Source organism: Silene latifolia, unplaced genomic scaffold (assembly GCF_048544455.1).
Source record: "Silene latifolia isolate original U9 population unplaced genomic scaffold, ASM4854445v1 scaffold_122, whole genome shotgun sequence".
Taxonomy (NCBI): domain Eukaryota; kingdom Viridiplantae; phylum Streptophyta; class Magnoliopsida; order Caryophyllales; family Caryophyllaceae; genus Silene; species Silene latifolia.
In genome coordinates, this window is record NW_027413128.1 from 149,439 (window position 1) to 172,214 (window position 22,776).

Sequence of the window (22,776 nt, forward strand, 5' to 3'; positions counted from 1 at the left end):
TTCGCCTCTTTGTTGTTGAATGATATACTCGGTCACTTCGGAGAGTGGGAGAAGGTAGTTTGATCGGTGAACATTCAATCGACAAATTTTGGAAGGCAAGGTGAAAGATCTAGCTTCATTGCTTAACCACCCATATTTGTCGTCAAAAGTGTCGTGCTTGACCCACTTGAACTTGTGAATCATGGTGTCCATATCAACAAGATGGCCTCCTTTAACCGACACATAGGTGTTGTTTTTGTTGAAATCCCGGTTAAAATGCTTGGCCAAATGGGTAACTAGTCCTCCATTTACAATAAAGGCGGTGCCTTCTTTGCCACAATCGACATTAAGCCATCGTTCAACCAAAAGTCTTAGAGCATTATATGGCTTTGTAAATTCCCTTCCTATGTTCAAGGCCGACTCAAGAAGAATACAATCGAGTTTGGTAAGATGATTTGTGCCATTTCTAGCTATCAAAGTATTCCCAATGACCTTATGCCATACTCTAATGCCCGGATGGTGGACTAAGAGAGTACGACAATCATGAAAACGCACGAATTTCTTCCCGGAAATTGCCATCCAAAGAGGAGCGGGGTCATACTTGATAGGAGTCTTTGTATATTTCGGGTTATCACTAAGGCCTAATATCTTACCTAATTCGCCATAAGTTATGCGTCTATCAACATTTTCAAGACGAAACTCGATGTTGGTTCGAGTCTCCACCCTTGTGACTTTCAAAGAACTTAAAAATTCCAAGGTGAGGGAGGGGTATGTCAATTCCTTCATTGTAAACAATTTACCCAATCCCATAGACTCAAAGAAGGTTTTAGTTTGTTCAAGAACACCCAATTTTGACAATGCATCTTCACAAATAAACTTAGTAGGCATGATGGTTTTCTTAGCAAAGAGAATGAATTTCTCCCTATGAGAGTCAGAAGTGAAAGTTACCTCCGGATAATTGGATAATTGTTCAATGACCGGAGTTGTTGATGTTGTAGCTTCCATAGGGGGACCTTGTTGAACCTCCAACCTTGCCTCATGGACTACCAATTCCTTTGACAATTGTTTTACTTGAAGAGCTTGTTGCCTTTTAGAAAGTGTCTTCTTTGGGGGTGCCTTGTTACCTCCTTTAGTTCTTGCCATTCTCCTTTGCTTGATTACACCAATGAAAGATTGAAATTTTCAATTTTTAGTGATACCCAAATCGATTTAGGGTGAATGTTGTTTTGTATCCTAAAAATCGACTCAAAGGTTGAAGATTTTGGTGTTTGAATCACTTGTTGTTGCAAAAGGAGTGATTAATTTTTGTTGTGAGAAAGTTTGGATTTGATTTGATTGAATTTGGTTGAGGAAATTTGGTTTTGTTGATGGAGGATGAGGGTTTTTGGGGTTTTTGGGTAGTGGGTAGTGTTTGTAAGTTGAAGAAATGAGAATGAATGAGAGAAAAGGATTTAAAATGAACCGTTATTTTTGAAAACGCAGCAGAGGACGAGTGGCTTTGTCATCGGGACGGGCGGATTCTTCAATGGTTAACCCAGGAAAAGACGCCACATGACGAGCGTCTTGCTTCTAAGACGAGCGGATTCTTCCTTGAGGGACGAGCGTCTTTCTGGAGGGACGCTCGGATTCCTTTACAGAGAAATTCCCAGACTTTGCTTACTGAAAAAGACGAGCGTCTTTTCTGTAGGACGGCCGTCCAGAATGAGACGAGCGGATTCTTAGATGAGACGCTCGGATTCTCTTACAGACCAGTTTTTTGTATTATGCAGCTCTACCAGACGAGCGTCTGGTGACTTTGGACGCTCGGGTTCCGAGCGGATTGTCCGTTTGGACGCTCGGATTCCTCCTTGAACACACGGATTCAGGTCCATCCGTGGGTACTTCGTAACCCGTGTCATTTTCATTCTTCAATTCTCGTGTTCTTCATTGTAGGGGCACTACAAAGGCATGAATAGCCTAGGCAATTGATATCCCCACACTAAGGTAAAGCACTACACATCAATAAAATCATAAGTCCCTCCCTCACTTCTCTCAAAATGATGAATATCTTGATCAAGGAACAAAAATAAATCCAAAATGACAAAGAATGCAATGTAATAATTGAAATACAAGTTAGGGAGTTAGAATATTTACAAATGGTGGTTTAGGGAGGACTCCACCAAACTCTCATCCAATGTGAGATGTCATGGGGGCATGTTCAAGGTGTTGTTGATGTTACTCAACACCTTGAAGAACTAGTCGAAAGCTTGTTCATTATCATGATAAAGGTCCTCAATAGATTTTTGCATTTGTTGTTCTCCATGATGGTCTTGGTTCATAGCATTACCAATATAGGGATTGAATATCCCTTCGAACTCATCATCCCAAAGACCGCAAACTTCATCTACTTGATCATTGAAAGTTTCTTGAGTTGATAGAGACAACTCTCTTTCTTTCTTGTCTTGGCCAATGAGGCCATCTTCTTTACTTGTCATGGGTGAGCTTTTCAAGCTCTCATTGTTGTTATTTCCTTGCTCTTTTGATGGAGCATCATCCACTTTCTTTTTCCATTGAAATTCCAACTTCTTCCTATCATCCTTCTGGCTATAGTGATCAACCATAAAACATGGCTCATGCAATCGGGGAGCTCTCATGGTCTTGTCAAGATTGAAAGTGATGGTTTCATCTCCCACTTCAAGGGTGAGCTCTCTATGCTTCACATCGATCACCGCTCCCGCGGTGTGCAAGAAAGGTCTTCCTAAGATAATAAGAATGTTGGAGTCTTCTTCCATGTCAACAATAACAAAATCCACCGGGATGAAGAATTTTCCAATTCTCACGGGAACATCTTCCCATACCCCTAAAGGTGTCTTTGTTGATCTATCCGCCATTTGAAGCGTGATGTTGGTACATTTGAGTTCTCCCATTCCTAGCCTCTTGCTAACCGAATATGGCATGACACTAACACTTGCCCCAAGGTCACATAGAGCTTTGTTGATTGTAGTGTCACCAATAGTGCATGGAATGGAGAAACTTCCCGGATCCTTGAGTTTTGGAGGTGAACTCCCTTGAAGGATGGCACTACTCACCTTAGTGAAGCAATATTCTCAAGCTTCCGGATTGATTTATTCTTCGTAAGGATGTCCTTCATGTACTTTGCATAGGCCGGAACGTGATTGATCAATTCCGTGAAAGGAATCGAGACTTCTAAATTCTTCACAATTTCCATGAATTTTCCAAGTTGGTCATCAAACTTAGGCTTAGCTTGACGACTCGGGAATGGAAGTCTAATCACAATGGGTTCCTTCTCTTTGGCTTTTTCTTCATTTTTCTTTGAAACTTCTTGATTGGTGGGTTCTTCTTCCCTAAAGTTTTGCACAACTCTTTCCTTGCCACTAGCTTCCACAACTTCATCCTCAACTTGCTTCTTTGGTCCTTCATATCTTGTACCACTCCTCAAGTGAATGGCACTAACCGTTTCATGTCTTTGGGGATTACTTTGAGGTGGTAATTTCCCCTTTTGTCGTTGAGAGTTTGAAGTTGCTAGTTGGGTCATTTGAGTTTCCAAAAATTTTGTGTGGGCTAGGATGTTGTTGATGGTGATGTCTTTTGCTTGGCTATCGTTTTGCATTTGAGTGAAAAATTCTTGTTGATTCTTTTGCATTTGGAGGACCGCTTTTTGAACATCAAAACCTTGGTCATTTTGTTGATTGTATGGAGTTTCATTTTGATAACCTTGGTTTTGGTTGTAAAAGGGTCTTTGATTTTGGTTTCTCTTGGGGGGTGCGGTGTATGTTGGTTGAGGGTTTTGGACATTTTGGCTTTTGTATGAGAGATTTGGGTGGAATTTGGTGTTTTCATTGTAATAGTTGGAATAAGGGGTACCACTTTTGTATTCTTGAAAAGCATTCACTTGCTCATTTGTTCCCCTACATTCACTTTGGTCATGTCCCAAAGTTCCAGAATTCTCACGTATCCCACTTGGGATTGATGAAGATGCTACCATGGCATTAACATGATGCTTTGGTGATTTTGAGGCTTCTTCAAGCTTAGCCATAACCTTCTCAAACTTTAAGTTAATGGTATCAATATGAGCACTAAGTTGAGCACCCAATTGAGTAATAGAGTTCACTTCATGCTTTCCTCCTCTAGTAGCCTTGCGAGGTCTACTATATTGTGAATTATGGACCGCCATTTCCTCAATCTTGTTCCAAGTTTGATTATCTTCAACTTCGGTGAACATACCATTTGATCCCATGTTGAGAATGTTTCTTGAGTCTTCATAAAGACCATTCCAAAATTGTTGTACCAAGAACCACTCGCTAAGTCCATGATGAGGACATGAGCGAAAAATTCCTTTGAATCGCTCCCAAGCTTCATACAAAGATTCTTCATCCCTTTTGCTTAAAACCCGTAATTTGAGCTCTTAGCATGTTAGTCTTTTCCGGAGGGTATAACTTTTTGTAGAAAGCTAGAGCCAACTTCTTCCAAGAGTCAATTCCAAGAGTAGCTTTATCAAGGCTTTTCAACCATTGTTTTGTGGTGCCAATTAGAGAAAAAGGGAATAAGACCCATCGAATTTGGTCTTGAGTCACTCCGGTTTGTGAAATCACATCTCAATAGTCAAAAAAAGTTTCCATATGGGAATGAGGGTCTTCACTAGGCATCCCCCCAAATTGGCTTTTTCGACTAATTGGATAAATGCGGATTTTGCAATGAAATTTCCGGTTAAGTGTTGTGGTGTGGGAGTACCATTGGGTAGGTTCTCCTCGGTTGGTACGGAATGTGATGAAAACTTAGGCATTGTGTGTTGATTGTGTGATTGATTTTGTGTTGGGTTCTCCTCACCTTCTCTTGCAAAAGGGTTGCTGAACTCAATAGTGTTTGGTTGAATATCTACAACCTCACCAATACCTCTCAAAGTATTTCTAGCAAGTCTTCTATTGGTTGTCAAAGTCCTTTCAATTTCGTGATCAATGGGTAACAAGTTACCTTGTGATTTTCTAGACATGCAAAATATCAAACAACTTGAAAACAATTAGAACAAACCTTGAGGAGTTTTACTTCCCCAAGGCAAAGAAAGACACAACGTTAACAATCAAAGAAAATCAAATCAAGTTAACACCGTCCCCGACAACGGCGCCATTTTTGGTCGGACTCACTTGAGCTTAGATTTCGGTTACTTGTCGTTAGGAGCACCTAGACCAAAACAATATTTATAACATCACAAACAACTCTACTATTAGTAAAGAGGTAAGTAAAGGTCGGATCCCAAGGGACGGGTATTGATGTAGGATTTTCGATACCAAGTAGCGGTGTCTAGGGGTGTCACAATTTGGGTTGAGATAAGAAGATCACTAAACTAAATAACAATTAAAGTAAACAAGCAAGATGACTAAAATGAGATGTAAACAATTGATTAAAAGCACTATGGTGTCATGGGGTCATAGGGGATTCATGGGAATTGATCATACAAACATATTCTCAAATTATAAGCAAGCAATTATTGTTGTGATAGGATCGAGTTGGTTTATATCTTACAATCCTAGGGAAGTTTGGGTCCCGGAGCCGAATCGATTGGATTGTACAACATCTACAAGTCGAATTAATCCTCCCTACTCAACTATATGCATGGTCTAATGAGACTCGCTCTTACAAGTCTCATTGAAAAGGTAAGTGATGGGTAAAAAATGCAAGGATTCATAGGCTCGCATTTCATCAAACATAACATGTGCATAAGTTGAAATCACAACAAGCAAGCAAATAAATTATGAAAACATGTTAAATTAAGCATGAATCATCCCCCATGTTGGTTTTCCCTAATTACCCATTAACCCTAGTTAAGGAAACTACTCACTCATTATCAAGTTTAACATGTTAACAAGGTTGTCAATTATATTAACAAAGCAAGACATGATGAATAAATGAAGATGATTAACAATAATTAAAAAGGGATTAAGAGAGTTATACCTAATGATAATTCAAAAATAATAATGCAAAGAATAAAAGAAGTACTTGATGATTGATGGAAGGTTGTGAATCTCCCAATAAACCCAAATAATCTTCAATTACCCAAAATAAAAGATGAACAAAAGAGAAATTAAGGAAATGAGATTTGTATTAATATTTGATTAGAAGTTGATTACAAGATTAAGGAAAGATTAGAATGATATAAACTACACTAAAGATTGATAAGAAGAACATGATAACCTATTTAGACTAATGGGGTATTTATAGTGGGGATTAGGTGCACAAATTAGGGTTACTAAGGGCTTAAATGACGATTAAGTCCTTGAGGAATCGCTCCTCTCAAGAAAAGATGCGGGTCTCCTTTTTGTTAGTCTTCCGAAAATGTGCGCATCTTCAATGGAGGGAAGAAGGGGACGTGTCCCTCTGGAGTAGAATCCGGGCGTCCAAGGGTCGGGACGGGCGGATTGGGGAGCTGCTGGACGGGTGTCTGGCTGGCTTGGACGAGCGTCTTAGGAGGCTTCTGGACGGGCGTCCCGAGTGGTGGGACGAGCGGATTGTTCCTCAACTTTCTTTTCTTCTTTTCTTCTTCCAACAATCCTCCGGGATTTTGTCGGGGATGCAAGGATTTTCTTCATCATTGCCCATCTACTACATTATGTACAAAGGCCTTCTAGTCTGGTCTTCTTTTTGATGCTTGGTCATTAGATTCGATCAATTTAGCTCTATTTTGCCATGAAAATGCAAGGTTTGCACTCCTCTCCTACCAAGGAAACAAAACCTCAAAGAATATGCAAAACAAAGGACTAAAGATAGTAAATGATCAAAATATGCACTAAAAATCATAAGAACGAGGCTAATTCGGGGACTAAATATGCTCAAATATTGATCACATCAGCAGACATTCCCTGTTTCACATATATGTCTAAAGCACTCTCTCTACCCTTATCCCACCACTCTCCAGCCGCATCCCTTAAGTAGAACGCAGCTTGTTCCACTCTAAAATCCTCAGTGCAATGAACCACATTAAGTATTTTCTCCATCTCTCTGTGCCAATTATCAAGCAATATTGGCGCACCTGTGCCCATGTACTCCTTTGGGTTAAACCTTGCAATGTTTAAACTCATCTTGGCGAAATCCACACCCGCCTCTTTATCTTTCCCGAACTTCTTTAGAGCATCATTAAGAGCATCTTGGTGCTCCAGCATCTTAACTATCTCATCTATGCTCATGTTTTCAGCCCTAGCATACAACGCGTTTCTCTTTGGCGGCATCTTGAAACTATATAAGAGAAAGGTAAACATAAACACACATCCCATATCTACTGAACCTACTCGATCGAGCCTCACAACTCACTCGATCGAGTTGAGGCCAGTCGATCGAGTTGCCCACCTACTCGATCGAGTGCCTCGACTCCAGAATCTGACCAGAATGCATCCAAAACGTCACTCGTTCGAGCGATATACTTACTCAATCTAGCTGACCTCACTCGATTGAGTGCCCCTACCTAATCGATCGAGTGCCCAAAAATAGCACAACGCCCATAAACGAAAACACCCCACTCGATCTAGTCACACCCACTCGATCGAGTCACTCACCTACTCGATCGAGTGCCCCCCACTCGATCGAGTCATGCTGACTCGTATACTACCCACATGCTTATCTCAACACTTTCCAACCAACTATGCTTATATACAAAATGATAAACATACATACTATATATATATACAACAAACGATAACTTAATTCACATGTTTCTAATAAACTGTTATAAACCACTCATCATACGATTTCATTATTCAATCAACATGCATATGCGTATTACTCATCATTTTTTATCACAACATCCCCATCTCCACATGCATTCATCCACCAATTCACAGAACACACTTCTATATAGAAATGCAACATACGTAAGTAAACACATAACGACCCCAAGACACACCCCATTGTGACCGGTTCAAAGTTGTAGGGCGAGATTGCGACTTTAGGACGTCTCCCAAGTCTTTACATTAGGTCCTAACAACTCCTACCCGGGTTCATTTTATTTTGGCTCCCTAAGTTCATTGGGTTCATTAGTTACAGGTTCCAAAATCATCTCTCTGATACCACTTTGTAACACCCCCATACTCAAAGTGCCTTACCAGGACCACTTAAGGCATGGGAATGCTACCATCTCGGTTACCCGATGCAATGTATATCCAATGGACAATAAAGAAACATACATAATTAAGTAAATGAGTTAACTGATTACAAAACCAAATCCCAAAGTGATAAAGTAAATATAAATGTTTCTCTAACTGTCAAACAAACTGAAACCAACCAAAATACTATAAAAAATGCTTTGACACAACGGAAGACTTCTAAACAGCTCGTGATGACTCAACCCAGCTATCCCATGCGCATCAACTCACACCTGCTCAATAACTGCTCACCATCCCCGAATGGATCACCACAGTTTTTTAAAACAATTAAACGGGGTCAGTACTGATTACACAAACAATATAACCAATACCAACACAACAATCCAATCCAACCAAACCAAACTCCATATACCGCCACACACCTGACTACACACTAAAGTGTGTAGTCCTGCCAGAATACTCATCGCAACAAGTATTCCACACCGCCAGTGGGGGACCGCAGTCGTTCCCGCCTATGCCCCGCTCATCCCATCCGAGCGATAAACCCAAGTTCTTAAATGTGCACATCCCTTCTGTGGCGGGTTCCACATAAGGCGAATCAAGGGCGTGAAGTCACTCCCGCAAGTGACTCCACTCAGCCGAGGACGCACCTCGCAAACCACAGACAGTTATACGACCAAAAACATTATACTATCAACAATCACCAACTCCAAATCCAACAACGATATGTTATATAACAACAACAACAATCAATCAATCAATTACCAACAATGCCATGTAAACAATACCGAATAAGGAAATCCTACCTGGAATAGCAATCACACGAGACCGTCACAGCAGCTAATAAAAAACGTTCCTCTACGAGTCCTTCTCATATAACACATATACATACAATTACTACCAAAACCACACAATATATCCAAAACCCCCAAAACCCCCAAAACTACCCAATTAGGGTTTTAACCAAACGCAACGAAATGCTATAATAATTATACAAAAAGCTTACCCTTGAAACGACGATCACAACGGTATAACGGACAAGACAATCCAACGATCCAAGCCTTGGGATTTGCTAACAACTCGACGAATGCGAACAACGTAACTCCTTTTCTTTTCTCTTAAAAGGTTTTAGAAGGTAAACGTGTTTAAGAATAATGACGGAAGCCTTTTATATTAATCTCGCGTTATTAACAAAACCCAGTTAAATCAACCCGTAAGACTCACTTACTCGATCGAGTAAGTGACTTACTCGATCGAGTGCCCCTTACTCGATCGATTGTCACACGTACTCGATCGAGTACCCATCAGGTTAGCTACTATTTTGCGTAAAAACATACTTACTCGATAGAGTAAGTCCTAATCGACAGAGTACTCACAGACATAGAAAACCGTAGTATTACAAATTAGGAAACTATTGCCTTATTCTAATTATTATAGGAATTACCATTAATTATTATACTTATTATTATTATTATTATTATTATTAAATCCCACTTCAAATCCCGACCAATAGTCATAATATGCCTAATATAATCGGCCCACTTAATATATCACACGGCCCAAGGCCTTATTACTAGCTAAGTCCAATTCCCGACTTGCTTACTTACTTTATTATTTAATTAACGTCTTTCTTGCAACTATTATTAGAAATGCCATTAATTAACTATTTGAATTACATTATTTATTCTTATAATTATTATCAAATTACGGGGTATTACAGTGTTCCTTAAAAGGAACTTTGTCCCGAAGTTCACCCAAAAATGCTACAAAAGCCTCATGAAACCATCAACACATCCGAATGTCATCTCATTATCATTGCAACACAATTAACTTACTTAATCATTATCAAACCATACTTATCAAAATGTCTCACAAAACTAACTTAAAACATGAAATTGTATCACAAAAGAAACTTAAAACATGAGGTGTCACATTCTACCACCCCTAAAAAAAAACGTTGTCCCGAAGTTTCGGAACTACTATTACTTTATTAAACTACTAACAACTTAAATAATTATATAAATGATAAGACTCTAATCCTCTCAATAAAACTAGTTACCCTTCGCCCCATTCCCTAGTACTGTACTAGCTGTACCAAAAGTCTTTGCACCATTACTCTGATTACCCCCATTGCCTTGCCTATTGATGTAGCTCCTCTAGGTACTCTATTGTCCCGAATACCTATTGCTCCCAATACTTGGTGCTAGAGTTCGATAGCTCCCTTGATTACCCTCTCTATTGTCGTTCCTGGGTGCACTTCTACACTCAAAAGCTCGGTGACCCAACCTGTTGCAATTGTAACATCTCCACCCAAATATTGCACCAGAGTGCTGACTCCAATTACCACTCCTCAAGCTCACTTCACCCCCATAACTAGATCCTCCAATTGAAAATTTTTTAGGTTGAGTATTGTTCAGCTTCTTGCTACCCCCAGCTCCCTCACTTGATGTCTCAGTCTTCCTCTTTTCCCCCTTCATCTTCCTCTCCTCTTGCAACCTATCAGCAATCTTCTCTACATACCCAGCTCTTTGATAAACATCATCCATGCTACTTGGCTGATCAGCTGCAAGCCTCTTCTTAATAGTTGTTGTCAACCCCTTCTCAAACCTTTATGCTAGTATCTCCTCACTCAAGTTAAAATCAGACACATATTCTGCCAATTCCATAAACCTATTTTAATAGCTCTCAACAGTCATTTCATCACTCATCTTGAAAGAATCAAATTCAGCTCTCATCTTTCTCCTAATATGTTCTGGTACAAATACAGCTCTCATATTCTCCTCAAAACTGATGTGACTCTTAATTGCACACATTTAGTCCCCTAATTGAACCCATTTTGCATACTAATATAGCATTTCATGACCATTTTATCCGTCAATTCCTTCCTATTTTGCTTTCTTATTGCATTGTATATGTCTTGTAGGAAAGAAGACAATGAGGCGGAATTCCCGTCTCTCGCGCATATTTGGAAGCTTGTTGACGATCTTGGATGGACTAGTATGAAGAGGAGGCAAGAATAATGATCAAGGATGTAGGAATAAAGAGTTTATAGAAGGATCATAGGCTTAAAAGCAAGGATGACGAGAAGGAAGTTATTACAAGAAGAAATTGCTCGTAACCAAACCAAGAGTTGATTGTCTGGCTCTGAAAATATGCTAGATGAAACGGCGTCTAAAAATCAAGTGATCTTGGCTTTTGAATCACTCCAATAGGAGTCTGGATGAGGAAATGACGTCCGTTTTACAATCCGAGCTCAAATAGACAAGCTGACCTATGATCCGGGCGTCCCAGACTCAAGACGGGCGTCCCAGACTCAGGCCGGGCGTCCTGGACTCAGGACGAGCAGATTGTTAGGCAGTCAAAAATGGAGAAGAACCATATCCCAGGATCCGAGCGTCCCGAGCTTAGGACGAGCGTCCCAGATCAGGATCCGGGCGTCCCGATGCCCAGCCCGAGCAGATCCTCTTACAGGACAAAGCATGCTTCAGGCCAGGACGCGCGGATTTCCTTGGGAGTTGCTACTCAATCCGCGCATGTCCCTCAGGACTTGAAAAGCTCTATTCAACACTAAAGCATTGTTATTTACTAATCTACCTTTGCTTAACCTAATGTTGTACCACTATATATACTCCATTTGTAATAATCAAGAGACTAAGCCCTCTTAGTGGAGGCAAACCTTCCTTAGATTAGATTAGGAGTAGATTAGAATAAATTAATGTCAATCATTCCACATTAATCTTTCCTTAATTTTTATTCATGTTTATTATTGGGTAATTGAAGATTATTGGGTTATTATTGGAGAATTGACAACTCTTCATCAATCAATCAAGTTTTCTTCTATTATTCTTTCCTTCCCAATTGTTCATCTTAAGTTTGGTATAATCCTTTTACTCTTTACTCTTTATTGTTTATTTCTTCACTCTCTTATCATGTTTATACTTGTTGTGATGATTGACACCATTGATAACATGTCTTCTATGATAATGAGTGAGTAGTTACTTAACTAGGATTAGTGGGGGATTAGGGGAGTTAATCATGGGATAGATTTATGCTTAATGAGTTCATATGAATGCTTGCTTATTGTTCTTCAACTTATGCACATGTCATGTTTGATGAAATGCTAGACTATGAAACCTTGCATTTTTTACCCATCTCTTATCTATTCAACATGGCTTGTAAGATATAAACCAACTCAAGCCTTGTTAGACCTTGCATATTGTTGAGTAGGGAAAACCCAAGTCGACTTGTAGGTGTTGTAAAGTCTTAAACGACTCGGCTCCGAGATGTAAGTTTCCCTAAGAATTGGTTTATCATGCATGTAGTCTAATAGGAAGAATAAAGTCGACTTGTAGGTGTTGTAAAGTCACAAATGACTCGGCTCCGGGACCCAAATCTTCTTATGAACTATATGACATGAACTAACTTAAATCCAACAATAATAAATTGTTTGCATCTATATAACTCATTTATGCTATCTTACCATGATTCCCTTATGATCCCATGCCATCCTAGTATCCCTTTATTATTTGTTTACATCTTTATTTACTTTATTCCTTTCACTAGTTTAGAATCTTTAAACCAAATCAATTGTGACAACCCTAAGTGCAACTACAATTAGATTGAACAATTTGAGTACCCCCGTCCCGTCGACCGACCCCGACTTGCTTGCTATGCTAATAGTTGGGTATAAATTTGTTTGATGGCGGACAACGACCCGCTCCATCAAAATGGCACCGTTGCCGGGGACGGTGTTGTGTATTTGAATCGTTCTTTTATCTAGTTTTAGTTGTGCTTCTTCTTGAGGAATCTTGGTTCCTTGGGAATTTTATTTCTGGTACTTGTTCTATTTCATATGTTTATCATGTTTACATTCACTTTTTGGCAATATGAAAATGAGTCATTCGATAAATATGTTGCAAGATTTGAAGATTATATGACTCTTGCTTGGCATCATGGTTTTACTCTTTCAAATTATGAAGCATGTTGTGTTGTTTATAATGGCATGAACCTTGAAACCCGCAACTTGGCATTTCACTTGAGTGGTGGTAGGATTTGTGAGATGAGTTGTGAGGAATTTTGGGAATTTGTTGAGTTCATGGCCACCCATTTTCTTAAGCAAATTGTACATGACATCTTTGAGAGTGCCAAGGAAGGTATGGAAGCGATAAAAACCACATTTCAAATATTCATTAAAGAAAACTATGATGAAAATGAGATTTGTGAGAATGAGACACCTACCTATAACGTTGAGCCTACCCACTATGTTCACAAATTTGCCCCTCCTTGGGAAGATGGAGTGCTAGATGAAGAGAGTGATGATGAGGAGGAGTACATTCTTCATTGTGAAACCAATGCTTGGATGCCGTCACCTTACTCTTCTTGTGTAACAATGAACCCAACTTCCATGAAATTTGATGTTAATGGGTAAGTTGAGAGTGAGATGGATGTGAGCTTCAGTGAAAACTCACCCTTTAAGGATGACACATTAGAGGGAGACAATTGTGTTGAACTTGGTGAGCCTTGTTATGACAACCCCTTTGATAATGGACCTTGTTGTGATGAAGAATATGAGGACATTTGGGAACCCCAAATAGACACCCTTGAAATCACCTTAGATGATATTGAGAGTACTTGCATCGAATATGGTGATTTTGACTATTTGGAGGACAAGTTGAGTGAATTGCCAACCAACTACCCATTTCTAGTTCCTACCATCCATCACATCTCTTATAATTTTTTCATAACGTTCCTGACATGCTTGTTCGGTCTATTACTTGGGCATTATTTCATTGCATAATCTTGTGTTGTTATCCATGCCTATTTATATCTCACTCCCAAGAATTTGACCGACTTCTACGTGCTTTGAGTGCCAGTGATAATCTTCCATGAAATTGTTTATTGATAATCTTTGGTTTGATGGAGTTCCTCAATAACCATTAATTTGTTTATATGCATTTAGTGTAATTTTGCATGCATTCATTTAATAAATTGCATGAGAGATGAAAGGGAGGGATCTCATATTTGATTGATCATTTTTGAAGGAAATTGATGAAAATGAGAAGGTAGCATATGTAAAGAAATGAAGAAAATGGAGAATTTGGGCTTGTGAACATCTTTGTTATCATTAAAAAGGTGTTGGGTCAAAATTGCTTGAAATTCGTGCGTCCCGAGCCCAACTCGCGCGAGTTGAAGACCAAGGAAAGAAAAAATTCTTCCTGTAAGAGAATCTGGGCGGATTCCTGAGAAAACACGCGTCCCATAGCTTCAACCCGAGCGGGTCGAAATACTCGAGCGGGTTGAGGCTAAACTCGAGCGGGTTATTTTCAACTCGAGCGGGTTGACCCTGAAATTCATCTTTTTCTCTCATTTGGCTCTTGTCATTGCTAGGTATGCCTCCTATCTACCGTCTTTATCCCCTACATTGTAAGAACCATTTCTTTCCTTATCTCTCATGTATAGTTGCATTTATTTAGTTGCCTCATGATTAAACTCCTTTCTTCCTACATTAGAAATAATGTTTAAAATCGGTTTGGGGAGGTTAAACCATGAAGTAACATACATTATAGTTAATCATATAGAATAGACTAGCATTTGTGAAATATTTCATATTGCATTTACATTAGTTAGTTCATATAGTATAATTTGCATTGTAATATATCTCAGATGATTCATGTAGATAGTTGCATATAGACTTGAGTTCATGCATAGTCACCAATAACCAAACCTATTCCTTTCTACACTAGAAATAGTGCTTAAATCGGTTTGGGGAGGTTTGATCATAAGTGACCATAGTTTACTAGAAATCATGCATCATCTAGTGTAGTTTAGATTGCATTCATTTGTTATATATGTCATATAGAATTGCATTTAGTTAGAGCATGCATTCATTCATATCATATCATTGCATTTGTACTTCAACTTCTAAAAAACCCAAAAATCCAAAAACATGTATTTCTTTTTAATTCCTACTCCTACATGTACATTGAGGACAATGTCCAAAATAAAGTGGGGGATGGAAATTTATATTTCAAAAATGCATAAAAAATGAAAAATTTCTAAAAATACCAAAAATATGTTCTTTAATTTCATTAAAACAAAACCCATAAAAATTTGAAAATTTCAAAAACCAAAACCATGTTCTTTAATTTAGTAGTGTAGAATTGTATATACTTGTGTTTTTGTTCTCTTCTCACATAGATACAACACTACATTTGAGGCATTGTCAAGGGAATGTGAAGACCGCTTGGTATGATCGCTCTAATCTCTATTTCCCTTCCATTTATTTTCATTATTCATATGAGGAGGATGGGCTTACATGTCGAGGAGGATGTGGTATATTTTGTTATTGCGGTTTGTGTATCTATGTGTTGTTAGGAGTTTGCATTTAGTTTATATGGCATTATAGTTGATAGAAGCATATGCATTAGAGTTGTATATATGTTAGTTGCATCATGGCATGTAGTTGCATAGTTAGAAAATTTTGTGAAAATGCCTATTTGGGAAGCTTGACAAGTGTATATAAGGCCCTTGTAGATAATTTTTCTCCTTGAGACTTTGTTTGCTAGATTACCCTCAAAACACCCTAGGATGTGTCATACTAGTATCTTTTGACCCATGGACTAAGGCCTAGTGACGTGACTCATATTTGAGCATATTTAGTCCCCGAATTAACCTCGTTCCTATGCTTTTTAGTGCATAATTGGGTCATTTACTATCTTTAGTCTTTCGTTTTGCATACTCTTTGAGGTTTTGATCCCTTGGTAGGAAAAGAATTAAGAACCTTGCATTATCATGGCAAAATGGAGCTAAATTAATCAAATTCAATGACCAAGCATCAAAGGGAAGACAATGCTAGAAGGCCTATGTAGATAATAAAGTAAATTAGGCAATGATGAAAGGATCCTTACATCTCCAATAAGATCCTTGAGGATTGTGGAAGAAAGAAAAGAAGAAGAAGTGACTGCCCAGCAATCCGAGCGTCGCAGTGCTCGGGACGAGCGTCCAGCCTTGCCACAATTCGAGCGTCCCGTGGCCAAGACGCTCGTCTTGGTACCTGATGAGCCGAGTGTCGCCTTCACCAATCCGCTCGGATTCCTCTCCAGTGCAAACCGTCCCTCAGCCAAGCCGCTCGGGACGAGCGTATTTCTTGAAGACTATGAAAACGGATATGCGCATCTCCTTCGAGAGGAACCCTTCCTCAACTTTTCTTAAGGGTCTTAATCGTCATTTAAGCCCTTAGTAACCCTCATTTATGTATCTAATCCTTAGTATAAATACCCCATTGTACTAATTGGATTATCATGTTCTTCTTATGCATTCTTAATCTCATCTTAATCTTGTAATCAACTCTTAATTTAGCATTAATATAAATCTCATTTCTTAATCTTTGCTTAAATTCTCTATTGTGCATCATTCATTTTGGGTAATTGAAGAGTATTTGGGGTTTATTTGGAGGATTGACAACCTTCCATCAATCATCAAGTACTTCTATTATTCTTTGCTTTATTATTTTGGAATCATCTTTAGGTATAATTCTCTCTTAATCCTTTTTAATTATTGTTTATCATCTTCATTTGTTCATCATGTTTTGCCTTGCTAGTATGATTGACAACCTTGTTAGCATGTTAAACCTGATAATGAGTGAGTAGTTTCCTTAACTAGGGTTAATGGGGAATTAGGGGAAACCAACATGGGGATTGAATCATGCTTAATCTAATATGTTTTCATAATTAATTTGCTTCCTTGTTGTGATTTCAACTTATGCACATGTTATGTTTGATGAAATGCGAGCCTATGAATCCTTGCATTTTTAACCCATCACTTACCTTTTCAATGAGACTTGTAAGACATAAACCAACTCGAGTCTCATTAGACCATGCATATAGTTGGATAGGGAGGATTAAGTCGACTTGTAGGTGTTGTACAATCTAATCGATTCGGCTCCGGGACCCAAACCTTCCAGGGATTGTAAGATATACACTAACTCGATCCCATCACAACAATAAGTGCTTGCATTTAATTGAGAATATGTTTGTATGATCAAATCCCATGAATCCCCTATTAACCCATGACACCCTAGTGCTTTTAATCAATTGTTTACATCTCATTTTAATCATCTTGCTTGTTTTATTTACATTGCATTTTAGCTTAGTTGATCTACTACCTCAACCCAAATTGTGACACCCTTAGACACGACCATTTGCAATCGAAAATTCTACATCAATACCCGGTCCTTGGGATCCGACCTTGTTGGGAAATGTGTCCTCAACAATAGTGCGATCATATGATTTAAATATCATTATTAAATCTCATTTTAAAGAATACAATTGGGAAGTATTTTTACTGTCAACTGGTCAACATATATCGGTAATGATTGGCTGACTAGAGTTTGACATTACTGTCGTGCGACGGTGGTGATCAGTTGACCCCCTAGGTCATACCTATAGGGCAACACTCTTAATTGATCATTTAATTAATCGTATAATGTTACGAGTTAATTAAATTACTTGAAAAATTGACGGACGATTTTGGAAGTAAAATTTACGTATCAAATTGAAATGTGATTAAATGAGATACGGTCTGAGTAATCGAATTGTATCATTACTCGGATGAAATTATTGTTTAAAGAAACAATTGAAATTGAATGAATTATTATAAATACAATATGTTGTGATTTATAAATTGGTAAAATATTTTGGCACAAGTAATTATGAATTACTAAGTCGTTTTTATATGACGTATTTTTATTAAAACGTTGATTTTTAATATGTTAAAAATACATAACAAATTTATGTCACATATGACATGTAACATAAGACAAATTGACAAAGATAATATGGAGACCATATTATCTATTTGGCCGAAATATTGGGTGGAATTAACATATATAATATGTTGATTAAAGTTAATGGAAAGCATAATGATGATTAACCTAATACTAGCCATGCACCCTACACATTCTTGTAAAGAACAAATTGTGCATGCATTGGCCATACTTCCCCCTCCTACCCGGTTCTACCTAGAAAAGAACAAGGGTTCTTTTGCTTAAATTATTATTATTCACCATATGAATGGGTGTGTGATAATTTTATTCATTCACTTGAAAAAAATTATTTTTAGAGAGACAAAAATAATACTCTTCCTCTCCTCTTCTCCTACCCGGTTTTAGGAGCCAAATACCAACTTATTTTGGGTCATTTTTCACAAGATTAATATTGTACTAGTTCATATAATATTAATTTTATTAAGAGTTAGCTTTGGGTATTATTCCTAAGGAGAGATCCTACACTTGGATCTTGGTTCTTCCATTATAGGAAAGCACAAGAACAAAAGAAAAGGAGATTTCTTTTGTGCCCATAAAACCGAAATCACCAATGTAAGAACATGATTTCTCCTCTATTTTATCATTTGTTTGCATGCATAAAATCCATATTTAATTTTATGACAAATTATTTTATAACATATATGAGTATGTTTATGTATATAGATCTACATTTCCTTCAATCGGTATCAGAGCCACGGTTGTTTGCATGCATATCGGTTAAAAGTTTTTCCGAGTTATAAGAATAACATATAAAACTTGTAAAATTTGTGTTATTATGATATATCACGAAATTAATTCATGCATGTTGATATTTCTGGTCCTAAAATGTTTTAGGATATTTTGGTTAATTTTACGGATTTTTATTGTTCATATTATTCAATAATGACATTTAAATATGATTTTATGAGTAAAAATGTCATTTTCGGTCTAAAATTAGCTATACTTCGAATTTTCCAGTGATTTTTGGATATGTTGTCACATATATTATTTTGAGATAACCTGTAAATTTTCATAATTTTTGAATTTGTTATGCTCGAAAAATGGATTTTTCATTATTAAATTCGGATTTAGGTGAAAAATAGGTTAATATGAGTTAAATTTCGAATCTGGTCATAGAAATTTAATATGTTGTCACATGCAATTTTACAAGATGTGTGTAAAATAATTGGCTATGAAGAAGTCTTTTTGCATGATTTATGGTTTTTTGAACAAAAATAGCATAAATAGTGACATTATTAGTGAAAAATTAATAAAACATAATCTATGACTTAGGAAAAACGTCTAATGTTGCATTTTATTATCTTTTTCAGATCTAAAATTGAAAAGTTAATGAATATAATTTTTCCTCATGTTTTATGATTATTTTAGTTAAAACCGATAAACCGCAACATTGTTTTTCCGGAAAAAATATCGAAATTTTTAACCTAAGTTTTTGAACATTATGAGTGTCCTGGTATTTTTCCAGAATGTTCATGAGTTTAAATTTTAAATTTTGAATTTATTTGAAATTTTGTGACTTATTTGAAGTTTATAGCTTATTTTTGTAATTTTAGTCCATTAATGAACAATTTTATAAATATGAGTTAATTATGGTCAAATAATTAGTGAAGACTATATTTTGAGTCCTAAGAGGTTAGGGTAATTAACTTATGCATAAATATGAGTTTATGTATTTTTGTGATTGTAAAATGTTGAAATCACGCAAATCCGTAAAAACCGAGTAATATACGATATTGGCTAATTAAAGGCGATTTAGCATAAAATGGAGCATGTTCATACATATTATAATGCTGCATTTTTCTTTATGATTGTCATAATTTTAATTTATGTAATTTTTGAATTATGTAATTTTACTTAGTATGGCCTTAGATTTTAATTGGTATTTCCCGAAATGTATGGGAATATCGATTCGGTTGTAATTTTATTGTGATCTCGTATCACCGTTTTGTAAATTTAATAGATTTATTTTATTTTAGTTACAAATGTATAATAGGAAATTATGTAATTTATTATGTAATTTTATTCATTCCGGAGTTCCCAAAGACGGATTTCTTCAAGAATGGCGATACATAAAGACGGTGTTACCTCGAGATGCGTATCACAACCGAAGTTCAAGGGACCAATGGAGTTGGTTTCCGAATATGTAATAGTTAAATAGTTTTTCTATTTTAGGAAAGGCCATACTAGGATTTATTTTATGCTTGCATTTTACTTATATGTCACATGCATCGCTAAATCGCCATAACTAAAACATGCATCCTTATCTTCTTATCGAGTTCGTCGACCGTGTCAAATATAATTATCGTAGTTCACCGCTTTAGTTCACTTAAAACGTGATAGATAATAAATTGACATGACCTCTCGCTAAAACAATCAATTGAGACATAGCCTTACCAAATAGTAGAAACCATGAAAACCTATTTCGCGAGGGAGTGCACTCGGCCCTACCGGGGTACAAACCTTGTTACGTAGGGGAAGTGGGTGATGAGTGTTTATCCACCGAGTTCATGTTAATGAGGGTTTCATCGGCCATACCGTGCCCAAGTTGATGTGGATTTGGATCATGGACACATTTATTCGAAATTTGGATTGAGCTCAACGGAAGTATTCGCGACCGTAGTTGCATGTGTTCCAAGCTATAGATAATTATTAGAGTAATTTTATCGACCAAGAGTTCTAAAAGTAGAATCGATTAAACGTTAATCCACCGAGTTATATTGATAAAGGTTTCATCGACCATACCGTGCCTAACTCGATATGAATTTGGGTCTTGGAATCATTTATGATAGTTAGGTAGAGGTCACTATATAAATGCTCATATCTTGTTATTTTTACAAGTATGATTTAAAAAGACAAATGTTAATATTTCCTTTTCCTCCTTATTTGTAGTTCTTTACAATGAATCCAACAAATGCTACCGCACCAATAACTATTGAGTCTTACCACAATGTTTTCGACGACGTATACTCCAACAATGATTTCGACACTACTAGAGAACTTCATTTTGGGATAGGTTCGGATGGAAACCTTAACTTCATCACCTCTTCTAAACCACCCACTACTACTAGACCTCGTGTGAGTCCGTCTCAGGAAGACTACCTCATGCAATCTATAGGGTCTTTGTCTCTGGAAGATAAAGATGTCAAAGCTAGTGGGAGCTCTAGCAATCAAGTTCTTGCTTCAAAGGGCAAGAGGTTCAAGAAGAAGGGAAAGAAAATCAAAAACTTCAAGCAAGTTAATGATGAGTGCCATTATTGCTATGGCATGGGACATTGGCTTAGGAATTGTCCCGTATATTTGCGAAATATAAGGGAAGGAATCATCACTCCGAAAGGTAAAATTCCTAAAGAAATTTATGTTATTGATATAAATTATACTTCCACTACGACATGGGTACTAGATACCGGTTGTGGTTCTCACCTTTGTAATCACTTACAGGGTTTAAGAGATGTGGAGAGGCTTAGCAAGGGAGATGTGGATCTACGCCTTGGAAATGGAGCTCGAGTAGCGGCCGAATCCAAAGGAACTTATGTTCTAGCTTTGCCAAATGGATTTGAGTTGTATTTACATAACTGTTTTTATGTGCCTACGCTCTCTAAAAACATTATTTCAATCGCCATGCTAGACATGGACGGTTTTTATTTTGTCATTAAGAACAATCGTTGTACTATTTCTAGGAATGATTTGGTTATAGGCCAAGCTTCCTCTATCAATGGCATTTACATTTTAGAGACCTCAAATCCGACAAATGATATTTATAACATTCAATCAAAGAAACTAAAAACAAGTGACCCAAGTGAAGCGTTCATTTGGCATTGTCGATTAGGTCACATAAACGAGAATCGCATCAAAAGATTAATTTCGACTAATGTGATTACACCATTTGATTATCAATCATATGGTACATGCGAATATTGCCTACTTGGCAAAATGACTCGTAATCCTTTTAGTGGTAAAGGGACACGAGCTAGTGAACTATTGGGACTCATACACACCGATGTGTGTGGACCAATGAGTATCACCGCTCGTGGTAATTATGAATACTTTATAACCTTCACCGACGACTTAAGTAGACATGGGCATGTCTATTTAATGAAACATAAGAGTGAAGCGTTTGAGAAATTCAAGGAATTTCAAAACAAAGTAGAGAACCAATTGAACAAAAAGGTAAAAGCACTACGTTCCGATCGAGGTGGGGAATATCTTAGCCTTGAGTTCGATTCAGACTTGAAAGGTTGTGGTATTATATCACAACTTTCTCCACCTGGAACACCACAACTAAATGGTGTTGCCGAAAGGAGAAATCGAACCTTACTTGATATGGTTCGATCCATGATGAGCCAAACCGAGTTACCAAACTCGTTTTGGGGATTTGCGATTCAAACCGCAATTAGATCTTTGAACAATAGTCCCACTAAATCCACCGAAAAGACTCCATATGAGATGTGGACGGGAAAGGTTCCCAATATATCCTATATGAGGATTTGGGGATGTGATGCTTACGTCAAGACTAAACCCGACAACAAGCTTGCCCCAAGATCCGAAAAATGCACCTTTGTAGGTTACCCCTCGCATTGTCGAGGATACTACTTCTACAAACCTCAAGAAAACAAAGTGTTTGTGTCTAGCGAGGCTGTCTTCTTAGAAAGTCAATTCATTTCTAAGAGACAGAGTGGGAGAAATTTTGAACTTGACGAAGTTCAAGAGCCACAAACCGAGGAAGAGACGCAAGAAGATGTTCCTTCGTCGTCTAATGCGGTTGTACCTCCTCCACTAAGAAGGACGGGCCGAGTTATTCGCCATCCCGATCGATATGTGGGACTTATCGAGGAAGATGGAACACTCGATGTGTTGCTTATAGAAAGTGACGAGCCCGCCACCTAC

General features: G+C 37.6%; 1 non-coding gene across 1 annotated transcript; it reads left to right on the top strand.

The window, feature by feature from the left end:
- Nucleotides 1-4,283: 4,283 nt before the first annotated feature.
- On the top strand, nucleotides 4,284-4,391 carry LOC141637618 (small nucleolar RNA R71). The gene has a single exon (XR_012541826.1). It is a non-coding gene; the product is annotated as a small nucleolar RNA R71 (small nucleolar RNA).
- Nucleotides 4,392-22,776: the final 18,385 nt, after the last annotated feature.